We start from the raw sequence: 14,560 nt of genomic DNA on the forward strand, positions 1-14,560 counted from the left end.
AAGTTTCATTGACCAGGAGGAGTGGAAAGGGGCCAGTCGATCTTCTGAGTAGGAGGATCTGCAAGGAGCAGGAGAATGAAAGCACCCTAGCCAGTAGTGGGGTGCAAAAGGAGAGGTTGGCCAAAGCCTACAGCACCCAGTATTCCATTACGGTCTCCCATCCAAGTGCTAAACGTGCCTGACCCTGCTTAGCTTCTGAGATCAGATGAGGTCCCAGATGAGGTCCGGCACATTCAGAGTGGTATGGCTGTAATCGTGGAAGGTGGCTTCCAGGAGCCTCAAGAATTTGTGCATCGCCTCCAAGCCCCTCTCCCTTTGGCCGCCCACTGGGAAGTGCAGCTATGGAGCATTGCCCTTCTTTGTGATGCTGTCTCTGAGCCCTCCACCTTCCCCTTCCACCACTTCCTGGGTTCCAGTGGGTAGTGTGAAAGCACCTCTTCAGAAGGTGAGGTCCCCTCCCTGCCTAGCTGATGAGGGGGCTTGCCCTGCCCAAATGGGGAAGACAGAGCCAGCCCCCACCATAGGATCACTGAGAGGGCAGTGAAGCTGCAGGGGTGGCAGCGGCCTTCCCCGGCCCCTCCCCCAAAGTCACGATGCTGTAGCCGCTGAGGCAGTCCTAAGGAGATGTGGGGAAACTCCCTGGACTTCTTGCTGGGCGTGTGGTGAGGGGTCTTCCTCTTGCCTATTTTTGGGGCTCTGGGTTCCCTACCTAGGGCTGGGGGCCTCCACCCTCAAACTTGGGGTTGGGAGACATTGCAATCCCCAATCAAGGGGGTGGCATGTGGTGGGTGGGACCCCGTAGTAGCCCAGGGATTTCCCTCCACAGCCCCTGAGGGCATAGGGGAAGGCTGGTCACCCTCCCAGGCAGCGGCTCCTTCCAGGAACAGGAAGAGGAAAGCACCCTATCTGGAGGCAGCAGGCAAAAGGAGAATCTAGTGTAAAAAAACAAAAAAACAGCACTACCCAGTATTCCCAGGCAGTCTTCCAGCCAAGTACTAACTTTCAGAATATAGAGGCAGCGAGTTGCAAACCTGGTCAGACAACAAGATATGTTAATCATCCTGGTCTGGGCAACAGAAGGATATGTTAATCAACCTTGTCAGAATAACAAGAAGATGTAAACGATATATTGGATATACCAATATGACAAACTCACCGTCACTGAAATGTGCAGTTGGCAAGTTTAAAAAGCACAGCTGCAGAAGTCTGGGTGGGATTACTACGGGCCCATGAGGAGCTCTGGGAATCTCCATTCCCCATTCCCTATTCCCTTGCTCCCCATTCCTCTTGCTCCTATGGGCCCTCAAGTCGGTTTAGGAGTTGTCTCACCACTCTATCCCCTTCCCCTTTTTCCTCACTAAACCCATTGCCTGCTCCCATAATGGTCTCTGGGTGATTTCTCAGAGCAAAGCTGCTCTCTCATTTTGGTGCCAAAACCCAGGAGGGGCTCCGAGTGTAGTCAATGAGAGCTTGCAACTAGGGGGAACAGTGGGCTATGGGGCAGGGTGCCCCAGGCCCCAGGCCTGGCCTTGCCTTTTGGAACCCTCTCACTTCCTCCTCTAACACATTGCTCAAGAGATCTGCCTGTCTGATGACCTCCACCTCCAGATCCTTTGCCATGGCCTGCCCTCCACCCACACCAGACACCACTAATTGAGTTTTGTCTCATTGGATGAGTCTCTCATCAGGTTGACTTTATCGTTTGTGAGCCTACTGTGACTCTGTGCTCAAAATCCTAGGCCTAGGTCAGTTTTCCTTGGAGCCTTTTGCCTCATTGAACTTCCAGAGGCAGTTGGAGGTGCCAACCCCATGGACAGTTCATTTAAGGCCTTTACTCCTCAGAGCCTTCCCACTCAGTTGAACTTTCAGAGGCGGCTGAGGATGCCTTCCCCCTGGACAGTTCACTCAGGGCCTTTGCACCTCATAGAATCAGCGGCTTAAGCAGAGACATCCCTTTACCCTCCTGATTCATTTAATCTCAGACTCACCCTCTGGGTTATTACTCTCTGTGCCATGGGAGCATATCAGTCCCTGCCTCCAAAGGACTCCCCTTTAGGTTGTCTCTGTCTGAATCTCAGGACCTTTTAATTAGAATCTAAGATAAAACTAAGAAAATTAATTTTCTTCTCCACTGTTGCCTGGCCTCAATATTCTCTTGATAACCAACACTGTTGGCCAGAAAACGGGACATTTGACTTTCAAATTCTTACTGACCGCCTCAGGTATAATGGCAAATGTCCTGGGTTCTCTATCTGCTCCTTCTCTCTCCCCTTTCAGCTTCAGCCTGATCACATCTTATCCTTCTCCTCTGGGTGGCTGTAGTACCCCAGGGACCCATTAGAGCACATGTCCCGTTCTTCTTCTCTGACCTCTCCCAGGTTCACTCTCTGGCTGGCAGCCCAGATGCATGCCAACATACTAAATGGCCTACCCTAACAATGGCCCACTCATTTCTAGTCCTCCCTTGCTGTTCAATGCCAATACTTGGATGAAATACTCTAGCTAAACTTAAAGCCCAGATGCTCCTTGCCTCTCCTTAGAGCTCGCATGGCATTTTTCTCTGCTCTCTGTCTCAACCACCCACCACTCCCCACTGTATTTCCTCCATTACCAGCCATTTGGAATGCAGTAAGTATGGTCTGTCACCTTTGGGGTAAAGGAAATGCTGTGCTGTGGGAGTGGGCCATTTAAATTTGCTATGCTAGTGTTTGGAGGTAGAAACAATGAAATCTGAAATGAGTCCTCGGGTTCTCCCTGAACCCCAGAGATAAAAGAGGTACTTCCTCCCTGTGGCCCAAGCTCTTGGAGTGGGGGGCCTCATGGAGGTGTCTGGGGTCAATGCCTAAGATATGCAGGGGCCTCATAGGGAACTACCATCACTGTGATGTAACTTTGGCTCATCCAGGGACATGCAGTATAAGGGCTGGTCACCCAGCTCTCTGAACCCTCTTGGCTTTTTTAGACAGCCAGGGGAGAAGCCGAGGCATTTAAGAGAGTCGGGGATGACTGAAGGGGTAACAGCCTTTGGGAACCCTGCTCGTAAAACTGCACATTTTGACCCACTCCATGGACTCCGCAGCCTTTTTCTGCCTCTAAATCTGGCCAAAAGAAAATCAATTTAAATTATCAGTCTGTTGTAAGCTTGCATTTCTTTTCATCCTAGGTGACTTTTGGCAACTCAAGGAGGGGCAATGTTAATTTTGCCTGGTAGAGGTCTTGATCTCTCTCCTTGAGAAACTGCCACACCCTCTGGGCATGGGTCAAGCATTTAAAAGCCACTAGGGTGCTTGCCACAAGAAAAACTCCTTTGAAAGGATAAGCTGGGACGTGGACCAGGACAGAATGCTAGGCTTTGCCACCAGCCGGAAGAAAAAGTCCATGCAACATTAGGCACACAGCAAAGCAATCACAGTCCCATCCCTGTGGCGCAATTCCCCACTTAGGTTTAGTTCTTGAGAGGTGAGGGCAAGATTTTAGCCTGCAGTGAAAAGTCCTGGCTTTTCCAGGGCCTGTTCTCTTAAATAGGCCTTCTAGTTCAATTTGCCTCACTCATAACTCTTTTTCCCTTTTCTCTGAATGCTCCATTTACATCTCTACCACCCCATTTCTATCTGCTTTACAAAGTAGTTGCTGTGTTTGTCTTCCAGCCGAGTGGCCAGGGGATCCCCTGGCAGGAGGTGATGCCATTCCATACCTGCCTGACCGAAGCCTTGACAGAAAGGCCGTAAAGTTTTTCCTATATCTGCCTAATAGTCAAGGTTCTGTTCAGTAAAATAATTATGTGTTGTGATGTATTACTCAAATACTTAACTAACGTTCAAAAATTCATGTCTCTCAATGCTAAGAACTAAAGTTTTGTCAGCCTATATTAATGTTATGTACCTTTTATTATTACTTTTAATCAGCAGTTCTCAATCTGTGGGGTGCGACCCCTTTGGGAGTCGAATGACCCTATCACAGGGGTTGCCTAAGACCATCGGAAAACACATATATAATTACATATTGTTTTTGTGATTAATCACTATGCTTTAATTATGTTCAGTTTGTAACAATGAAAACACTTCCTGCATATCAGATATTTACATTACAATTTATAACAGTAGCAAAATTACAGTTACAAAGTAGAAACAAAAATAATTTTATGGTTGGGGGTCACCACAACATGAGGAACTATATTAAAGGGTTGAAGCATTAGGAAGGTTGAGGACCGCTACTTTAAATAAATATCCAAATATCATTTCATAATACATATTCCTTAAATCAAATATTTGACAAGATTTCCAAGATCTAAAATTTAAAAAAGAGTTTTTCTTATGGCTTTGAGGTATTTCAAAGGGCCCTGAAATATCTCAAGAATTTATTCTTTTCTTCTTACAAAAAAGAAAATTTTAGACTAATCAGGCTTAATACATTTAAATACTTGGAAATATTTGTCAAATAAGGAAAATCTACAAGAATCTCCAAAAGTCTACAAAGTTCTAATATACTTTCATTTACAATTCTAATGATTATTTTAAAATGTTATATTGCAGGATTGCATATGTTGCAGAGCATCTGAGCATGTAAGTCATAGATGATCTGTGTGAGTTGAAGAAAGTGAAGGGAATGAAGGAGAAAGAAAGGAATTAAGGAATAAGGAAAGAGATACATGCCACATTCATGTGTGGCATGGGAAGAAAGCACATTGAAAGTGGAAAAGAAATAAGAAGGAAAAGTAACACTGTAACTTTTAGACCTTGGAGCTACTAGGTCCTGGAAACAATAGGTTAATTAACCTGCTATTCAAACCCATGCAGAAAACAGCAGGGTGCCCGCCTCTCCAACACAGAGGGAAAAATGCTACTTAAAAAAGAATTCTGGCAGTTTTCAGCCTGAGCCTGGCATCTCTGCTGCAGCCATTACTTAACCCCTCAACTCCCAGCTAAGATTATTAGCTCCCGGAAGAACGCAGAACCCAGTCCAATGGGGCTTACTAAGAGTGGAGCCTAATATCTCCCTGCCCCTTCTGACCTCCTACCCCTGAGAGAAGTAGCAGGTGCAGAAAGCTCTACTTAGGTATACACGCCTTTCTCAATAGCTGACCTGCAGCACTGCCAGGAGAGGCTCGGAAGCTTCTCTGAGGATCCCTCATGCTTCATTAATAACTTTCTTATCTTAATCCTTGCCTTGATATGGCCTGGAGAAATCTCTATATAGTTCTAACTACATGTTGCTCTCCAGAAGGAAAGCAATTAATTTGGAAAGGGACCCACAAACATGGGAGCTAATTACATTCTGAAGTCCCTGATAATGCAAGGCCAGTGGGTGAGGCTGTCCCAGATCCCAATTGGGACCATAATACACCAGAATGGAACAGAAGGAAATCTTCCATGATACAGTGTGAGAGTTTCCTATCCCACAGATCCCTCAGCATGGATGAAAGAACCAACCCAGAGACAAATTATCTGGGGAGAGTGTCTCTTGGAGGAGATCACTAATCACTATTCTCTCAGTCAGAATTTTTATTGAGTTGGTTATGTGCAGAAATGCATGGGGTAAATAAGCAATCACTTACCCAATAACAAAGAAGAATGATAAAAAGGAATATAAGTCAAACATAGGGAGACAGCTAGCCAGACTTTGTGGTGCCCAGGCATATCATAGAAGTCCAGGAGTCTCTTTTTACTTAAACATTCTGTTTTTACACTCTACTGATCAGTAGCTACACAGAGCAGAGCAAGCTTCATTAGCTTCAAAGAGCACATTGCATATTACTTCTAAAACCCTTTGGAGCGTGGGACTGGCAGTATGGTATGTGGGCCATATTCACCAGCTGGTCAAGGCTTATGGGCCCTTGCTTTGGTCCCAGCTCACACAGTGGCTACAGCCTTCTCTACCAGACATACCGGTCTCCCACAATTTAGTGCTTATTGGCTGGAATGAGGGTCTGGATAAAAAAACTAGTGAATTATGATAAAGTGAAGAAAATAACACAAGGAAAGGAAGAGAATCCTGCCAGAACCCTGCCCTCTTCCTCAATAGGCTGGTAGAGGTCTTTCAGAAGTGGACTAATATAGACCCATCCTCTCCAGAGGGGCAAGTATTAATAGGGTTACACTTTATCACCCATTCAAACCCAGATATCTGTAAAGAGCTTCAGAAATCATAATTGGGCCTTGTAGTATAGTTTGATATCAGGTATTGTGATTCCTCATACTGTGTTCTTCTTCCTCAAGATTGTTGTGGGGTCTTTTTTGGTTCCATATAAATTTATAAAGTATTTATTCTAAGTGTGAAATTTGCCATTGGTATTTTAATAGGGATTGCATTGAATCTATAAATTGCTTTGGGTAGTATGGACATTTTAATGATGTTGATTCTTCCCATCCATGAACATGATATATGCTTCCATTTATTTGTATGTTCCTTAATTTCTTTCCTAAGTGTTCCATAGTTATCAGAGTACAGGTCTTTTACTTCCTTAGTTAGGTTTATTCCTAAGTACTTTATTTTCCTTGTTGCTATAGTAAATGGGACTTTTTTTCTAGCTTCTATCTCTGATATTTCATTGTTAGTGTACAGAAATGCCTTTGATTTCTGAATATTGGCTTTGTACCGTGCTATTTTGCCAAATTCACTTATTATGTCAAGTAGATTTTTAGTGGAATCTATAGGGTTTTCTATGTACACTATCTTGTCATCTGCAAAAATGACATTTTACTTCTTCTTTCCCAATTTAGATGCCTTTTATTTCTTTTTCTTGTCTGGTTGCTATGGCTAGAGCTTCCAAAATTGTGTTGAATAGGAGCAGATCCTGGTCTTAGGGGAAATGCTTTCCGTTTTTGTCCATTGAGTATGATGTTAGCTTCAGGTTTCTCATAGATGGCCTTTATTACATTAAGGTATGCTCCCTCTATTCCCATTTTGCTGAGTGTTTTCATCATAAATGGGTGTTGTACTTTATAAAATGTTTTTTCAGCTTCTATTGATATGATCATGTAATTTTTGTCTTCCATTTTGTTTAGGTGATGTATTATATTTATTGATTTGTGTATATTAAACCATCTTTGCATCCCTTGGATGAATACCACTTGATCGTGGTGTATGATCTTTTTGATGTATTGCTGGATCCTATTTGCCAATATTTTATTGAGGATTTTAGCATCTATGTTCATCTGTGATATTGGCCTGTTGTTTTCTTTCTTTGTTGCATCTTGACCTGGTTTTGGAATTAGAGTAATACTGGTTTCATAGAAAGAGTTTGGGATTTTTCCTCTTCTTGCAGTTTTTGGAGTAGTTTAAGAAGGATAGGAGTTAGTTCTTCCCTAAATGTTTTGTAAAATTTGCCTGTAAAGCCACCTGGTCCAGGGCTTTTGGGTGTCGGGACTCTTCTGATTACTGCTTCAATTTTACTAGTTGTTATCAATCTATTCAGGCTTCCTGTTTCTTCTTGAATCAGTTTTGGAAGATCATATGATTCCAGAAATTTGTCCATTTCAACCAGGTTGTCAAGATTCTTGCCATACAGTTGTTTGTAGTAATTTCTTACAATCCTTTGTATTTCTGTGATATCAGTTGTGATTTCTCCTCTTTCATTCCTGATTTTGTTTATTTGGGTCCTCTCTTTTTTTCTTGATGAACCTGGCTAAAGGCTTGTCGATTTTTAAAATCTTTTCAAAGAACCAGCTCCTACTTTTGTTGATCGTCTGAATTGTCTGTTTAGTCTCTACCTCATTTAATTCTGCTCTGATCTTGATGATTTTCTTCCTTCTACTCGCCCTGGACTTTGTTTGTTGTTGTTCTAGTTCTTGTAGATGTAGGGTTAGATTTTTTATTTGGGATTCTTCTATCCTTTTCAGATACAACTGTATTGCTATGAACTTTCCTCTCAGGACTGCTTTTGCTGTGTCCCATAGGTTTTGGGCTGTTGTGTGCTCATTATCATTTGTTTCCAGAAATTTCTTGATTTCTTTTTTGATGTCATTGTTAACCTATTCATTACACTGAGGAATAATTCTTAACATAATTCTGGTTGAGTTAAATTTTTCAGCTGTTTTAGACTTAAATAGGCATGTTGATCTCAAAACTGCAGTTAGTTTTCTTCTATCATGTCAAGTTTTTTCTGTATAGCTTATCTTAATGTGACCACTCTAGGTCTGATCAGGCCTGGATCATGGGAAGCACTAGTGCTCTCCTATTGGCTGACAGCAAACCTCCCTCGAGTGGGTAGGGGTGCAGGACGACCTTGGAGACCAGCCACAGGTTCATACTTGTATAGGCTATTCAGTTACACATGAGACAGTGTGGTGAGAGGTTGTGTGCCACTCTATATAGTGAATCATATTCCAAAGTGTAGTCCAAGTCTTATCTGTATACAAGGAGTTAGCAGAATTTAGTTATTTTTTTTACATATGTACTTATTTTTTTTCCTTCGGATCATGTCTGCCTCTGCTATTTCTGTTGTAAGTGCCTAAAGAACCCTGATTCATTTTGTTGTGTCTGTGGCAGTTTCACCATTCCCAGTCAAAGGATAAACATCAGTGCATTTTTCAGGCAAGCCTATTTTGCATATTTTAAAGTAAAACCTGGTGATCAAGATAAGTCTTGCGCCCCTCACAAAGTGTGCAAGCAGTGTGTAGAGAGATTATGGATGTGGACAAAGGGAACACGTGATAAATTGCCGTTTGGTATACCCATGGTTTAGTGAGAGCCCAGAGATCATTCAAGTGACTGTTACTTTTGTATAGTGAAAACGTCACGATGTAACAAGAAAAATAAATGTAAAATAAAGTATCCTAGTCTACCATCAGCTATACACCCAGTGTCTCATTCAGCTGAAATCCCATTGCTAGTTTTCATTGAACTAACTTCTTTCAAAAAACAGGAGTATGGTGAAGAACTAAGTGACAGCAACGAGGAAGATTTTGAAATTGAAGATGACTCCGTTCTTAAGGGATTTGATCAGCATGAGTTGAATGATTTGGCACAATATTTGGGACTATCAAAAGGCTTCAGAACTCCTAGGACCAAGACTACATGAGAAAAACTTGCCTGAAAAAAGAGAAAGTGCATTTCTGCAGTACTTTCGAAGTGATGGTGGTTTTGGATATTGCCATAACATACATGGTTTAATGGAGGAATTGGGAATTCCAATCTATAACGCAACTGAATGGGGACTGTTCATCGATAGCTCAAAGCAGAGCTTGAAGTGTTTCCTCCTCACAATGGCAATTCACTTGGTGCAGTCCCATTTGGCCATTCTGTTTGTTTTTGTGAAGAATATGAAGACATAAAGAGAGTCATTGATCTGTTGCAATATTACAAGCACAATTGGATCATCTGTGTTGACCTTAAAATGGTCTGCTTACTTCTTGGTCAGCAACGCATATACACCAAGTATCCCTGTTTTCTGTGTATGTGGGACAACAGAGCTTGTGAGAAGCATTGGGTGGAGTTGAATTGGCCTCCAAGATCTGACCTCAAACCTGGTGATCCAAACATTCTACATGAGCCACTTGTTGACAGAAAGAACATTATATTCCCACCTCTGCACATAAAAGTGGGTCTCATGAAGCAATTTGTTACAGCTTTGCCAACTGAAGGAGACTGTTTCAAGTATCTCACTTTGGCATTTTAGCCTGTCGTTTGAAAAGATAAAGGCTGATGTGTTTGATGGTCCACAGATTCAGCAGCTCATTAAAGATGGACATTTCATCAGGACAACGTCAGAACTCCAAAAGAATTCTTGGTTGTCATTTAAAAACTTTGTCAAGGACTTTCTTAGAAATACATGAACACATATTTACACCAAAATTGTCCAGAAACTCTTGGAGAGCTTCAAAATGCTTGGTTGTAACATGAGCATCAAGGTGCATTTTCTGCATAGCCATTTTGTTGACTTCCTGAAAAACCTTGGTGCAGTCGGTGATAAGCAAGGTGAATGATTCCACCAAGATTTGAAGGTCATGGAGGCATGGTATCAGGGTAGATGGAATGTATATATGATGGCTGACTATTGTTGGAGCATCAGGTGGGATTGTCCACAGATTGAACATTCCAGGAAAAGCTATAAGCATAAATTTTTACCTTAATATGTATGCTTGGTAGCAGAACTTTACTACTTGTACACAAGTTGACTTACAGAAACAATATATAGCCTTTATATTGTCGCGGACCTCCAGCCAGCAGGGTCCACAGTGTAGTGGATGAAATGAATAAATGCACATGGACCGCAAGAATCTTGTGGAGAAGAGGGGACAAAACTGGCCACTTTCTAAAGGGGAAAGCACAGTTTGCCCCTGCCTGAACAGGCTTTTATTAACTCTTTAGGTGGATTACATCCAAGAAAGTTATGAAACATTGTGCCAATTATTGCCTTATATGACTATTACTGTTATATAAAGAAAAGAATGTTATTCATGCAAGGATGATAAGAATAACTCATCTAGCCACATCCTGTTCTTGAAAATCAGCCCAGAATCCCAAGAAACTGTTTCAAGGTTACACGCTGAACATGTGTTGTTCTCAGCCCAGGATGAGGGAGTCCTTTAGCAGAAAGCAAGTTTTTAAGCTATTATAGAAATGCAGGCCTGGTTCCCCACGGGAAAACCAGTGTGTGGCTTGGGTCCTGTGTGCCGCCATGCTCCCAGTGGTTTTCCAAATCTGGGGCTGAGCTACATGTGCCACCACCAAGCACCCTGGCTTCCTATATTATATAAATAAAATAACTCTAAATAAACAGTATATTCAGGTAATTTTTTCTTTGTTTTCCTTTGTATGTACATTTTGTATGATTTGGGGAGCAAAGAGAGGGTATCCTGTACCATAAAAAGTTGACATTATAGAGAAAAACTGGGGTCATTTTTGAATTCAGATACCAAAAGTTAGTCAAAAACAAGGGTCAGATCTAACTCAATGAAAATTGTGTTTCCCAGTGTTATTTAATAGCATGTTATTCATTTTCCATGAATTTGAATGTCTTGAGTTTTTTCTTGATGTTGATTTCTAGTTTCAATGCATTGTGATTTGAGAAGATGCTTGATATAATTTCAATTTTCTTGAATTTGTTGAGGCTTCTTTTGTGTCCTACTATGTGGTCTATTTTTGAAAATGTTCCATGTGCACTTGAAAAGAATGTATATTTTGCTTCTTTGGGGTGAAAAGTTCTATACGTATCCACAAAGTCCGTTTGATCTAGCGTGCTGTTCAGTGCCTGTATATCCTTGGTGTTTCTTTGCTTTGAAGATCTGTCCATTGTTGACAATAGGGTGTTAAAGTCCCCTACTATGAGTGTGTTGCTGTTATTATCCTTCTTGTGGTCTTCCAAGATTTTCCTTATATATTTGGGTGCTCCTATGTTGGGTGCATATATGTTTGTAAGGGTTATATCTTCTTTGTTTTTTAATTTTATTTTTTGATTTTTCAATTACACTTGTCCCATTTTTCCCCCTTCCTTCCCCACTCAGCTCACCCCTTCTCTCACAATCGTATCCCTCCCGGTTGTCCATGTTCATGAGTCCTCCATACACATTCCTTGAATAAACCCTTCCCTCACTTATCCCCCTTCTCTCCCTCCCCCTCCCCCTTATTGACTGTTATTCTGCTCCTTGTTCTATTTAGTTCGTTTGTTTATGTTGTTCTTTAGTTTCCTGTATTAGGTGATATCATATGGTATTTTTCTTTCTCTGCCTGGCTTATTTCACTAAGCATAATTCTCTCTAGTTCCATCCATGTTGGCGCAAATGGCAGGAGTTCCTTCTTTCTCTCTGCTGCATAGTTTTCCATTGTGTAAATGTACCACAGTGTTTGATCCACTCATCTACAGATGGGCACTTAGGCTGTTTCCAGCACTTAGCTATTGTAAACAGTGCTGCTATGAACATAGAGGTGCATAAGTTCTTTTGAATTAGAGTTTTAAGATTTTTCGGGTATAATCCTAGTAGTGGAATCGCTGGTTCAAAAGGCAGTTCCATTTTTAGTTTTTTGAGGTAATTCCATACTGTTTTCCATGTTGGCTGCACTAGTCTGCATTACCATCAACCATGCAGTAGGGTTCCCGTTTCTCCACATCCTCGCCAGCACTTATTGTTTTTTGATTTGTTAATGGTGGCCATTCTGACAGGTGTAAAGTGGTATCTCATTGTGGTTTTCATTTGCATCTCTCTGATGGCTAGTGATGTTCAGCATTTTTTCATGTGACTATGGACCTTCTGTATGTCCTCTTCAGAAAAGTGTTTGTTCAGTTCCTTTGCCCATTTTTAAATTGGGTTGTCTATTTTATTTTTATTTTTTAAGTATATTTAATTGATTATATTGTTACATTAGTTCCAATTGTTTCCCATTTGCTCCCCTCCAACCAGCACCCCTCCCCAGCAATCCCCCCCCCCCAAGTGGGTTGTCTGTTTTCTTGATGTTGAGTCGTATAAGCTCTTTATATATTTTGGAGATCAGTCCCCTGCCTGAGATATCATTGGCAAATATGTTTTCCCATATGGTTGGTTTCCTTTTCATCTTGCCGATGTTTTCTTTTGCTGAACATAAAATCTTTAGTTTGATGTAGTCCCAATGTTTATTCTTTCCTTTATTTCTCTTGCCTTAGGAGATGTATCCGTGAAAATATTGTTACGTGAGATATCTAAAATTTTCCTGCCTATGTTTTCCTCTAGGATTTTTATGGTGTCACGGCTTACATTTAAGTCTTTGATCCATCTTGAGTTTATTCTCATGTGTGGTGTGAGTCGGTGGTCTAGTTTCATTTTTTTGCACGTCCCTGTCCAGTTCTCCCAGCACCATTTGTTAAAGAGGCTCTTCTCACTCCATTTTATATTCCTTCCTTCTTTATTAAATATTAGTTGACCATAGACGCCTGGATTTATTTCTGGGCTCTCTATTCTGTTCCACTTATCTATATGTCTATTCTTATGTCAGTACCAGATTGTTTTGATCACAGTGGCTTTGTAGTATTTTTTGATGTCTGGTATTGTGATTCCTCCTGCTGTGTTCTTCTGTCTCAAGATTGCTTTTGCTATTCGGGGTTTTTTTGGTTCCATATGAATTTTTGTAGTATTTCTTCTAGGTCTGTGAAATACGTCATTGGTATTTTAATAGGGATTGCACTGAATCTGTAAATTGCTTTGGGTAGTATGGCCATTTTGATGATGTTGATACTTCCCATCCAAGAACATGGTATTTGCTCCCATTTATTTGTATCTGCCTTAATTTCTTTCTTCAATGTTATGCAATTTTCAGAGTACAGGTCTTTTATCTCTTTGGTTAAGTTTATTCCTAGGGACTTTATTTTTCTTGTTGCTATAGTAAATGGTATTGTCTTTTTTGTCTCTGTCTCCGATATTTTATTGTTGGTGTACAGATATGCCTTAGATTTTTGTATATTTATTTTGTACTGTGCTATGTTGCCAAATTCACTTATTATATTGAGTAGTCTTTTAGTGGAGTTCATAGGGTTTTCTAGGTATACTATCATGTCATCTGCATATAATGACAGTTTTACTTCTTCTTTCCCAATTTGGATGCCTTTCATTTCTTTTTCTTGTCTGATTGCTGTGGCTAGGACTTCCAATACTATCTTGAATAGGAGTGCAGAGAATGGACAGCCTTGTCTTGTTCCTGATTTCAGGGGAAATGCTTTCAGTTTTTTCCACGAGTATGATGTTGGCTTCAGGTTTCTCATATATAGCCTTAATTATGTTAAGGTATGCTCCCTCTATTCCCATTTTGCTGAGTGTTTTCATCATAAATGGGTGTTGTACTTTATCAAATGCTTTTTCTGCATCTATTGATATGACCATGTGATTTCTGTCTATCATTCTGTTTAGGTGATGTATTATATTTTTGAATTGCGTATATTAAACTATCCTTGCATCCCTGGGTTGAATCCCACTTGATCGTGGTGTATGATCTTTTTGATGTATTGCTGGATCCTGTTTGCCAATATTTTGTTGAGGATTTTAGCATCTATGTTCATCAGCGATATTGGCTGGTACGTTTCTTTGTTGTGTCTTGACCTGGTTTTGGGATTAGGGTAATAGTGGCTTCACAGAAAGAGCTTGGGATTTTTCCCTCTTCTTGGATTTTTTTGGAATAGTTTGAGGAGGGTAGGAGTTAGTTCTTCCCTAAATATTTTGTAGAATTTGCCTATGAAGCTATCTGGTCCAGGGCTTTTGTGTGCAGGGAGATTTTTGATTACTGTTTCAGTTTCCTTTTTTGTTATTGGTCTGTTGTGACTCTCTACTCCTTCTTGATTTAGTTTTGGAAAGTTATATGTTTCTAGAAATTTGGCCATTTCCTCTAGGTTTTCAAATTTCTTGCCATACAGTTGTTAGTAGTAATTTTTAATAATCTATTGTATTTCTGTGGTATCAGTCGTGATTGCTCCTTTTTTGTTTCTGATTTTGTTTATTTGGGTCTTCTCTCTATTTATCTTGATGAGCCTGGCTAAAGCCTTGTCCATTTGGTGTATTTTTTTGAAGAACCAGCTCCTGGTTTAGTTGATCTTTTGAATTTTTTTGTTTGGTCTCTATGTCATTTAATTCTACTCTGATCTTGATGATTTCCTTCCTTC

At 40.9% G+C, this 14,560-nt stretch overlaps 1 pseudogene; it reads left to right on the top strand.

The window, feature by feature from the left end:
• The first annotated feature begins 243 nt into the window (after positions 1–243).
• The window catches only part of LOC150003036 (calponin-3-like), a 68,998-nt pseudogene continuing 54,681 nt past the window's right edge, over positions 244–14,560 (top strand).

Source organism: Furipterus horrens, unplaced genomic scaffold (assembly GCF_987537825.1).
Source record: "Furipterus horrens unplaced genomic scaffold, mFurHor1.1.pri manual_scaffold_8, whole genome shotgun sequence".
NCBI classification, from domain to species: Eukaryota; Metazoa; Chordata; class Mammalia; order Chiroptera; family Furipteridae; genus Furipterus; species Furipterus horrens.